At 45.5% G+C, this 11,998-nt stretch overlaps 1 long non-coding RNA gene across 1 annotated transcript in view; it reads right to left on the reverse strand.

Moving 5' to 3' along the window:
• LOC148141897 (uncharacterized) overlaps positions 1-10,158 on the reverse strand; it is a 31,498-nt gene extending 21,340 nt beyond the window's left edge. The window contains exon 1 of the long non-coding RNA XR_015752371.1: positions 9,906-10,158. This is a non-coding gene — a long non-coding RNA (uncharacterized LOC148141897). The remainder of the gene's footprint in view (positions 1-9,905) is intronic.
• Between the last annotated feature and the right edge of the window lie 1,840 nt (positions 10,159-11,998).

An 11,998-nucleotide genomic window follows, 5' to 3' on the forward strand; every position in this document is an offset into this window, starting at 1 on the left:
GGTTGGGTCAGATAGCGCTTATTCTCCCTCATTTGTTATACCCTATACAGATGCTCCCCCTGATTTTCAATAAACAAACACTCAGGAGACTGAATAGTTGGTTCAGCTCCTTTATCTGGCACCGTAACGGCCCCTCATTAAATTAGCCAAACTGCAGTTGCCTCATAGATTGGGGGGAGTAGACTTCCGGACATTAAAAATTACCAATTAAGCTCGCCTTTGACCTACATAAGTGATTGGGTTTATGCGGACCCTCTTTCAATATGGCTAGATATCGAAGTCTCCAAGGCAAGGTGCCCCCTTACCAGTTTGCTGTTTTTGGACAAGGTGAGGCCAGTTAGGGAATATTGCCATAACCCAATAGTCATCAATACTGTTAAAGCACGGAGGGCAATTTGGCAGAGGGAAGGTAGTATTGGCAAAACATCTTTGTTTACGCCTTTAGTGGGTATGCCGAGTTTTCAACCAGGTATGATAGATTCAGGATTTAAACGTTGGGCAGCTAGGGGTATATCTTGTATGGGTGATTTATTTGAGGGAGGTGTAATGATGTCCTTCGATCAGTTAGTACAGAAGTGCGAGTTACCTAATAGAGACCTTTTTCGTTTTTTTCAAATTAGGGATTTTATTCAAAAAAGGACCACACTTTTGACTGATCCCTACAAATCTGACATAGAAAGAGGGGTATTAAGGGCTAAGAGTACACTCTCTGTCAGTACTCTATATCACCAATTGGGGGGTGCCACCTCAGATGAGTCTGATCGACTCTGCAAGATGTGGGAAAGAGAGCTGGATGTTGAAGTTTCTGCAGAGGCATGGGAGGATATTTGGGAGAATGCAAGAAAGATATCAATTTGCGATTGGACCCATGCATTACAGTTGAAGATTCTCCACAGAGTCCACTTAGCCCCAGACCGTTTGTCAAAATTTAAACAAGGTGTATCTTCAGCATGTCCCACGTGCAAGGTCTGCACGGGTACTCTTACCTATTGTCTTTGGTCTTGTGACAGGCTTCAAACATATTGGAGTGCTGTGGTGGGTGCAATGGAGAGGATTTTAGGTATGGGGTGGAGAAGGACCCTATTTCATTCCTTTTGGGCCTACCCACTATATTTCCTGCAGACTTGCATAAGGCAAAACTTTTTAGTATTCTTACATTCTGTGCAAGGAAGAATATCTTGCTAGTTTGGATATCAGAAAGCCCCCCAGGCCTGTCGGGTTGGTGGAAGATTGTTATGGAGCATATTCCCCTGGATTTTCTCACAAATATGGTACACCACAAAACTGAGAATTTTTATAAGACATGGCAACCCTTTTTGAAATACCTGGACACAGATTTATCTGCCACACTAACAAGGGCTTTTATATAGCCGTAACGATTGTGTTTCATGAGTCCAATATCCAGGGAGGAGGAACTGTGAATGTATGAGTGTTTTGTTTGGCTGGGCTAAGTTATTACTATTTATTTGTTTGTTGTTAGGTATTTATTTAGTTAGTTAAATAGCTAGTTTAGGTCTTTTTTAAATTTTATACTTCTCTATATATGTTTATACATTCGTATAGGAGGGTGGGTTGGGGAATTTTTTTATTATTTGGGTTTAGTTTTGAACTATTTTTGTACTGTTTTGAAATGCATTGTTTTGTATTTGTTGTAATATTTAAAAATCTATTTTTTTCTTAATAAAAATATATTATAAAAAAAGGCATTTGAATGGGTATATGAATAGGAAGTGTTTGGAGGGATATGAGTCGGGTGTTGTCAGGTGGGACTAGATTGGGTTGGGATTTATGGTCGGCATGGACGGGTTGGACTGAAGGGTCTGTTTCCATCCTGTACATCTCTGTGACTCTATGACTCTTATCTGTGCTCGTCATAATTTTGTAAACTTCTATCAGCTCTCTCCTCAGTCTCTGCCATTATAGAGGAAACAATCCTAGTTTTTCCAGCCTCTCTTTACAGCTCATACCCTCTAATCCAGGCAGCATCTTGGTAAACCGCTTCTGCAACATTTCAAAGGGACCCATATCCTCCCTGTAATGTGGCAACCAGAACTGAACATGATATTCTAAATATGTCCTAACCAATGTTTTATAAAGATGCAACATGACTTTGTGGCTCTTGTACTCACTGCCAAGAGTCAAAAAGTGTGGTGCTGGAAAAGCACAGCCAGTCAGGCAACATCCAAGGAGCAGGGGAGTCATCGTTTCGAGTTAAGCCCTTCATCAGCAATCCTGAAGAAGGGCTTATGCTTGAAACGTCAACTCTCTTGCTCCTCGGATGCTGCCGGACCTGCTGTGCTATTCCAGCACCACACTTTTTGACTCTGATCTCCAGCATCTGCAGTCCTAATGTTCTTCTTATACCCATTGCTCTAACCAATAAAGGCAGGTGTTACAACATGGCAGTGAATCCTTCTGTTAACTAAACCAAACTCCAAGAAAAGCTCATCTCACCTCGTAATCTATTAAAATATGAGTGACCGAGAACTCCCAAATTCCACTACTTAAAAAAATTACTCTTTAACTCTACAAGTACACAGTAAGCAACAACTATTCACAACTCTTAGCCTTAATTTCTCGTAACTGCTTATTGCTTGCCTTGAAATCTGTAACAATATGCTGTTCCAATAAGACAATTATTATAATTATGATAACTTTATTTCAAAACCATACACCGGCTGTCGTCTTCGGTGTCTTCTTCTTCTGGCTGAAGATCTCCCTGGGTCATCTTTCTTTTTACTGCAAATTGTTTTATATGAAAAGATAACTTTTTTGGAGAGTGGTTCCTAATTTCTTGGGTCTCTCTTGATGGCAGTTGCTCTGTCTCCAATTTTCAAAATGCCTGCATTTGTATATCCCTAACACCGTATCGTCTCATTGGTTCGATGTTCGATTGGGTTTTAGTACCCTGGGGCATAATTTAAACTGATTGGTTAAATTCAAAGTTATTGTCAAAACAGCAACCAAAATTCAGGTATCCATTTCACAGCCAAATGCTACATATTTTCAATTTTCCAGTACACTCTGAGACTGCCATCCACTCATATACACAGGTGTTTGTAAGCTCTCAGTTCAGAACAGCATTCTCTCCTAAAGATATAGTATTCACCTTCAACTTCTTAACATAAGCATGCCATCTGACTTCTTTACTGCCGTATCTACTTGTGTGGCCACTTTCAGGGAACTATGGACTTGGACTCCAAGATCCCTCTGTAAATCAATGCTATTAAAGGTCCTGCCATTAACTGTATTCTTTCCCTCTATATTTGATTGCCCAAACTGTAACAACTCACATTTACAAAGTCATAGTCACAGAGTCATACAGCATTGAAACAGACTCGGAGGTCCAACCATTCCATGCTAAACATAATCCAAAGCTCAACCAGTTCTACCTGCCTGCTCCTGGCCCATATCTCTCCAAACTTTTCTTGTTCATGTACTTATCCAAACGTCTTTTCAACATTACTGATGTCCGTCACTACCTGCACAGACTGTCAGTTCTGTGTCAGCCTAGTCAATTTCTCTTCCAGCCATATCGCTTGTAATAAACAGCTTGTCAATTTCACCCGATCTGGTTTGTGTGGAATCTGCTGTATTGGGCTAATTTCTCCAACAGTTTGGCGTTAGTCGGCAGGCCATTTTTGTCTCTCAACAGGGTAAGCGAACCTAAGATTTTAAATTGAGCCCAAGTCGGACCTGGCATTCAGGCCTGCCCCAGCGGGTCAGACCAGAGGAAAGCTGGACAACTGCGGAGGGTGTCCACAATTCTGACCTAGTGACTGCAGCGAATTGGCTTCAGCTGCCACGACTTGGCCTGTCGAGGTAGACTGGTCAGTAAATAAATTAATCACCAAATTATTTAGCAGCCGGTTGCTGTGGCAATTCAGAATTGAGCTTAGATTTGGCCTATGGAGGCAGTCATTTGGGCTCATAAATTTATGAACTAAATTTTAAGCTGCAAAGGCTCGGCCTGTGGAGGTAGTCTGGTGAGCAAATAAATTAAAGTTAACTAATTGGCAGCCGACAATTTGGAATTGAGCAGCCTTAGACTTGACCTGGGAAGGTAGTCAGGTGTACTCCTAAATTCATTACCCAACTTTTATAGAAACAGCAACTTGGCCCGTGCGTGATCCAACTTGAGCCAGGACTTGTGTCACGATCCTGATCCAGCCAGGGGAAAGATGGTCAGGCAGAGAAAGTATGGTAAAACTGAAGGAGAGATTCGCCAATTACATTTTCGCTTTAATACTAAGAAATCCACAGATCATGGGAAATTGACAGGGGCCCTGCTGTCTTGTGTTTGTCCGTGCTGTAGTCGGTCTCTATTCCCAGCTTAAAACAGAGGTCCATAAGGACCGCCCCGGGAACAAGTCTAACTTGTCCTGCTGAGGCAGTGCTCCGCGGACACCGACCCTCTCAAGGAAGTAACAAGCATCAGGTAACCACTTACACCTTGAGAGTAAGGTAGGGAATACCCTGTTTATACAGGTCACCAGCCAATATTGTTGGGGAGCAGAATAGGGAAGGTAGGTTTGGCGACCCTTCGTGGCCTGAGTTTAAATAAGTTTAGGGAAGTGGTCAGCACCCCCCACCCCCCAACCCTTAAATTAAAATCACAGTCCCGAAAACTCTGAAAAACAAAGGACCCCTCCCACCTCCCTTCCTTCACTACCCCACACTTACCTTGTTACTGAGGAACTTGATCCTGGGGGTTGGGATGAGGTGGCTGAGCTACTGGCTTCCCAGCTGCACAGGGCAGCAGAGAGAGAGAGAGAGAGAGACTGGCCGGCAACCTGTCAGAATTCAGGTTTGTACTCAACAGGGTCCTAGTGACCAGATGCATTTATTCACTAAACCCTGGAGAAACTTTTAACTCTGTGTTCGGCCTTGCATGCACATTTGCTTGCTGGGGATTGAATGTCTGTTTCAATCCCTGCAGCTCAAGATCCAGAGATGATTTGATTTTCAAAGTTTGTGCGAAGATTTGTAGCTCGGGTGCTCGTTGCTGTGGTTCTGTTCGCCGAGCTGGAAGTTTTTGTTGCAAACGTTTCGTCCCCTGGCTAGGCGACATCATCAGTGCTTGGGAGCCTCCTGCGAAGCGCTTCTTTGATGTTTCCTCCGGTGTTTATAGTGGTCTGTCCCTGCCGCTTCCGGTTGTCAGTTTCAGCTGTCCGCTGTCGTGGTTGGTATATTGGGTCCAGGTCGATGTGTTTGTTGATGGAGTTTGTGGATGAATGCATTGCCTCTAGGAATTCCCTGGTTGTTCTCTGTCTGGCTTGCCCTATGATAGTAGTGTTGTCCCAGTCGAATTCATGTTGCTTGTTGTCTGCGTGTGTGGCTACTAAGGACAGCTGGTCGTGTCGTTTCGTGGTTAGTTGATGTTCATGTATGCGGATCGTTAGCTGTCTTCCTGTTTGTCCTATATAGTGTTTAGTGCAGTCCTTGCATGGTATTTTGTACACTACATTCGTCTTGCTCATGTTGGGTATCGGGTCCTTCGTTCTGGTGAGTTGTTGTCTGAGCGTGGCTGTTGATTTGTGTGCCGTTATGAGTCCTAGGGGTCTCAGTAGTCTGGCTGTCATTTCAGAGATGCTCCTGATGTATGGTAGTGTGGCTAGTCAGGAAGACAGCTAACAATCCGCATACATGAACACCAACTAGCCACGAAACGACACGACCAGCTATCCTTAGTAGCCACACACGCAGACAACAAGCAACATGAATTCGACTGGGACAACACTACTATCATAGGGCAAGCCAGACAGAGAACAACCAGGGAATTCCTAGAGGCATGGCATTCATCCACAAACTCCATCAACAAACACATCGACCTGGACCCAATATACCAACCACTACAGCGGACAGCTGAAACTGACAACCGGAAGCGGCAGGGACAGACCACTATAAACACCGGAGGAAACATCAAAGAGGCGCTTCGCAGGAGGCTCCCAAGCACTGATGATGTCGCCTAGCCAGGGGACGAAACGTTTGCAACAAAAACTTCCAGCTCGGCGAACAGAACCACAGCAATTATTTGATTTATTTGGCATTTGGTGATCTATGATCGTTTTTCTTAAGAAATGAAAGTTCTGCATAAGTTTTATTAATAAGGTTAAATTAATGCTCCCACCCTTCTCTGCTTGCTCTGCAGGCACTGAGAGCTTGTCTTGTCAATTTCTGGCTGGGTTTGTTCAGCGCTTAAGTGGTTGTTTACTTTGCGGTCTGCGATTACACGCTTGATTACCCCTTATTGCCAAACCTGTCAATCACTCCCTGCCTGTGTGCTCTGTGAGCGCTCTCTCTGTTTGTGTTTCCTCGAAAGCCGAAGCACAGCACTTAGAAATCAACCCAGGACGCCATGGGAGCACCGACATTCACCCTCTGCCGGGAGAGCCAGCTGTGGGAACTGGGCAACAGGCCAGGACCGAAAATGAACAAGAGTACCCAGAAAAGGCATGCTAAATACGTGAATTTCAAGAACAAGGAAGGAGAGGCTCTTGTTAAACCTGGGTCACAGGCAGACACAGGGGACAGCCGTTACATTATCCCCTTCACAAGGGACCTTTACACCTGGTCCCAAGAGAACTGGCCATATGGGGGGATGGGGGGTTCTTCAAAATTGATAAAACTGACTATTGGACCACAGCCATTACAGGAGGGCGAGGGCACCGGGATCCCTCATGAGACACTGTCTACATGTTGCAGTGTTTCACAAAATTTTGGGACCTTGCCAAACGCCATCAGCCCCCTAAAGTAAAAGACCGCGGCAATAAAACTCCGACAGTGGAGACCCCAATCACCCCTGGCACAGCCCCGCCGCCCTACGCCCCACAGTCCCCAAAACTTCCCCGACCGGCCCCACAGGCCGACCTGCTGCGAAATGAAATGGCTGCCTTTGTTACCACGCAGCCCACAAGGAGCTCGCAGCAGGACACAGCAGCCGTCAGGCAGCCTGGCTCACTACCGCTACCCAACCCAGACAACAACTTCAGGGTCACAGGGAGCGCGACTGCTGCCCTGAAAAACCAGGGCACTGCCAACTTCCACGTATTGGATCTGCTCCCCTTGATAAGGCCGGAAACCACGCAGAGGTCCGGGTCATGTTGCAAGATGCCCCAGACCCATTGAAACTACCACTCGCATTTTATAATTGGCTGCTACAACTCTCCACCATTTACAACTGTCTGCAGCAGGATGTGCAGATCCTGTTACAACTGGGCATCGACTGGGCGATGATTTGCTCTACCACTAGCTTCTCCACCCAACCCTGGGACACTGCTGCAGACCGGGAAAGATGGCTGGCAGCACTGTGAAGGAGGCAGGAAAAGCTACTGCAAGACAACATGCTGACTTTGGTGCTGTTACCCGGTGTCTACAGAAAGCAGACAAGCCCATGCCAGACTTCATTGCCCACTTTAGGGAGGTCTGGGAGTCGTCAGCAGACATCCCCTTAACAGAGAATGAGAAGCTGGCTGTACAGATTCTCGTAAATTGCATGCTCCCTACATATGCCCACATATACAAACTACATAATTTAACCTGGCAAACAACGTCCTGGGGGGACACGTTACACCCCTTTTGAAGTACTTATGTATGGCCCATGCAGATGACCAACATAGATACAGCCCTTCTTCTGACACAACAGCCCCTGCTAGAGTATGTCCAGGCCCTTAGCAGGAGTATTAGTGTTACACACGAGCAGGTCAGGGCTGAATTGCCCACACCCTCATCAGTGCCCGTTCATCCATTCTGACCCGGAGACTATGTCATGATGAAATCACTAGAAAAGGATTCTCTCTCCCCTAGGTGGAAGATCCTGATGAGGACCCGGACAGCTGTGAAACTGGAAGGACGGCCCGAATGGACACATGCCACCTGCTGCAAGAGGGCTCCACAAGCAATGAACAAGGACCGGACAGAAGAAACATTACCCTGAACACCAAGGATGGATCTAGCTGCTCACTGCAGCCATCACCATCAGCACCCTCAGTCTGACCTGTCTGACCATCACACTGTAGCTTGCTGGTAAACAAGGACAAAGGGTGAGACACTGGCATGCCTGAGTGCAATACTACTACCCTCTGCCCCCCTCACCACTCAGATAGCACAGATTCACTGGGGGAACGTTCCCTGTCCCTGAGATATCCTCTGCTGAGTCAAGCTCAGACACAAAGAGCTATCTGTCTGCAACCGAGCCACACCCCTCCCCCAACCACCTAATAATCCCCTCACTCCAGCTACATTGCCCCCTTCTCATTCCTCCCCTAAGCAAAACCAAAAAAGGGGGAATTGTGGGAAAAGATCTGCTACCCTGCCAACCCATAATAGGCCCACACAGAACATAGGAAGCAAACTTGGCCAAACTTTACCAAAAACACCCAGAATGCCTCAGCAGGGATCAAGCAGGCTCACAAGCGAAACTAGACAGCACTCGCAAACAAGGGAATACACATCCCAGCACCCACTAACAATGGCAGTGCATCACAGCTATCCCAAAGCCCCGAGGGCAGCTTCACAAACCAGCAATACCAAAGCCACACAAAGAACAGGTCAGGCAGAGGCATTGCGCTCAGGAGAAGACAATGGAAGCACCTTACTGTTTCAGAGGAGACATTAGCGCCTACCTGCGAAGAGGAATGGAAGCTTCGGATACACTGATACTGTCAGGATGTTGCATTTTCCCCATTTCTAATTAGCCTTATTGTACAGAATTATTATAAACACTGGCTTCTTCCACAGCTCGAGGAAGAAAACCCTTGGTCTACCTGCACAGACTGCCAGTTCTGTGTCTGCCAAGTCAATTTCTCTTCCAGCCATATCGCTTGTAACAAACAGCTTGTCAATTTCACCCGATCTGTTTTTGTGCGGTCTGGGCTTTATTGGGCTAATTTCTCCGAAAGGGTCTTTCTGGATGGCCTCTGCCAATGGTTCAATCACCCATGTAAATGATAGTGGTGAGAGAGGGCACCCTTATCGGCTGTCCCTGCCGACACTAAAATTATCTGACCATATACCATTAATGAGAACCGCTGCTTTCTGGTCACTGTGTAACACTGCCATCCACCTGGCAAAAACCCCTCCAAGACCAAACCCCTCCAACACAAAAGAGATACAGCCACTCCACCCAGTCAAACACTTTCTCTGCATCCAGGCAGACTACCAAGCCCGGAATCAACGCTTGCTGGCATACCTGGACCATGTTTATTACTCTTCTAATATTATCGGTAGACATATGACCCTTCATAAAAACCTGCCTGGTCCTCCTTTACAATGAGGTCAAAGCCCTCTCCAACCTTAACGCCAGCATTTTTGAAAAAATTTAAAATCCACGTTCAATAACGATATGGGCCTGTACGAAGTGTAATCCTCTGGGACTCTTAAGAATAAGAGAAATATTTGCTTCTCTTGGTGAGGGTGGGAGGCTATCCTGACTGTACGAATAGTGGCCCCACCAGCATGTCTATTAACCCCTTGTAAAACTCACTTTGAAATCCATCTGGGCCAGGCGCTTTACCACTCTGGAGCTGCCTCACTGCCCCCTGTATTTCTTGGATTGTCAAGGGGCTTTCAGAAAAGACGCCGGCTCTGAAGTTTCACTTTGAAGGTCCAGGGTCTTAAAAAAGGACTCCATCTTCACCAATCTCTTAGTAGCCCTGAGGGCTGTAATCCGCTGCAATTACAGATAGTCTGTCAAAGTCTGCTAACTCAACTGCCTTCAGATGAGCCCCAGGCAAACGCTGCTGCTTTACCCTCTGCAGCTTCCACATCACCGAGTAAGAAATAATCAAAACCTGTGCATAGGCCTTGGCAGTCTCCCAGAGCACGGACGGATTACTGGCCGTACCCCAAATTAATGCCACAAAAGATTTTAAATTCACGCGAAAAGTACTCAATAAACTTGTTACCTTTCTAGAGGAAAGGATCCATGCACCAGTGCTGCGAGCCTATCCCGTTACCATCGGCCTTGACCTCCATGTACATTGCCGCATGATCGGAAATGGCTATGTTCCCAATTCTGTAAGACACCGAAATCTAAAAGGTCAATGGAGCAAAAACATGTTGATCCTAGTATAGCACTTATGTGGGTTAGTAAAAAACCTATGGGCAGCACGGTAGCACAGTGGTTAGCAATGTTGCCTCACAGTGCCAGGGAACGGAGTTCAGTTCCAGCCTCGGGCAACTGTCTATGTGGAGTTTGCACATTCTCCCTGTGTCTTCGTGGGTTTCCTCCGGGTGCTTCAGTTTCCTCCCACAGTCCAAAGATGTGCAGGTTAGGTGAATTGGTCATGCTAAATTGCCCGTAGTGTTAGTTGAAGGGGTAAATGTAGGGGAATGGGTCTGGGTGGGTTGCTCTTCGGTGGGTCAGTGTGGACTTGTTGGGCTGAAGGGCCTGTTTCCACACTGTAAGTAATCTATCTATCTAAAAAAAAGGTGAAATCCCGACCTTCAGGATGAAGACATCTCCACACATCCACCAACCCCAGCTCCCTGTTCAGGTCCACCAGCTACCTGGATTGCAGGGACATACCCGCAAGGCCCCTAGGCATCCCGTCCACTTTGGGATCAATAAGTCAATTAAAGTCTCCCCCTACAATTGTATGATGTGCTTTAAGGGTCATCAACCTGGAAAGCGCATCCATTAAAAATTTGAGATATGCTGAGAGGCAATATACATTCAATATCCCATAGTCCTCTCCATGTATTAAAGCTTTAAGAATCATAAAGCGCCCATATCCATCTTTAATTTGGTCTAACATTTGAAATAGGACATTCTTCTGGATGGGTATAGCAACTCCTCTATGTTTTGAATTAAAGGATGAGAAAAACACCCATCCGAACCCTCCCTGCTGCAACTTCAAATGCTCCTTATCAATTAAATGTGTTTCTTGCAGCAAGGCTACATCGACCCTTTCTTTTCTAAGGCTTGAAAGTATCTTTTTTCTTTTAATTGGTGAATGACACCCCTTAACATTCCAGGTGCACCATTTAAATGAATGGTTAGCCATAGCCGTCCGAGACAGTGCATGACCCTCTGGGAGGAAGGACCCTACTCATAGTGTGCTGAATGAAAACATCAGTTCGTGTAAATTTAAAAATTCAATTACCAAAACTACCAAATCAAAACTTCTAACAACTGCTTCTACAACAGACCAACATATATCACAAATGAAGGAAGACTTTCTTCCTTGATCATAGGGGGCAGTCATACTACCCACTGACCCCTCCATGGCTGCTTCTAGCTGAAGCTGTACCCCCGCCCCAGGCAACACAAAGTAAGAAAACATTACACAAATCTTATAACAAAAAAGTTAAAAGTGGGCACTCAACCTATGCCATCGAATACTGTAACTGTAGGCACACCTGGTAGAAAAATAATATATAACCCCCCCACAGCCTCCCTCAAATCCCCACGCACCACCAATGCCCCCGCATCTCATACCAAGGGAGAAAAACAAAAAGGAAATGATGAGAAAAAAGAATAAAGGGTAATGGGAGGGGAGAGAGAAGGGAGAAGAGAGAAAAAAAGAAAAAAACAACAATTAGGAACCCCATGTATATTACAAAAACCCCGACAACCAGATAAGCCAGGTAAATTACAGAGAAAAACAAAGTAAACATTATTGTCCATATTATTCAAGCCAGCCAGATTATTTTAAAGTCCTTTGCCTTTTCCGGTGAGTCAAAATTAAACATGGACCCTCTGTGGTTGAAACGTAATATTGCCAGATATCTTATGGAATACTGGATATTCAAGCCCCTTAGCTGCTTTTTACCTCATCAAAGGCCTTCCTCTTGAGAATCACGAGAGCAGAAAAGTCTTAGAAAAGCATAATTCATGATCTTTTGTATATTAGCCTATGGATCCTTCTCCAGGGCTGTTGATGCTTCCAGCACCATTTACTTGTGAGAAACAAAGCTCACACACTTCAATAATTTCAGTCCAAGAAAAAAACCTGAATCAGTAGTGTCATTTATTTTACACTTGCAAGTGGGTGTG

The sequence above is a fragment of the Chiloscyllium plagiosum genome, unplaced genomic scaffold (genome assembly GCF_037043375.1).
Source record: "Chiloscyllium plagiosum isolate Xiang-an unplaced genomic scaffold, Cpla_swu_hap1 HiC_scaffold_31, whole genome shotgun sequence".
Lineage (NCBI taxonomy): Eukaryota > Metazoa > Chordata > Chondrichthyes > Orectolobiformes > Hemiscylliidae > Chiloscyllium > Chiloscyllium plagiosum.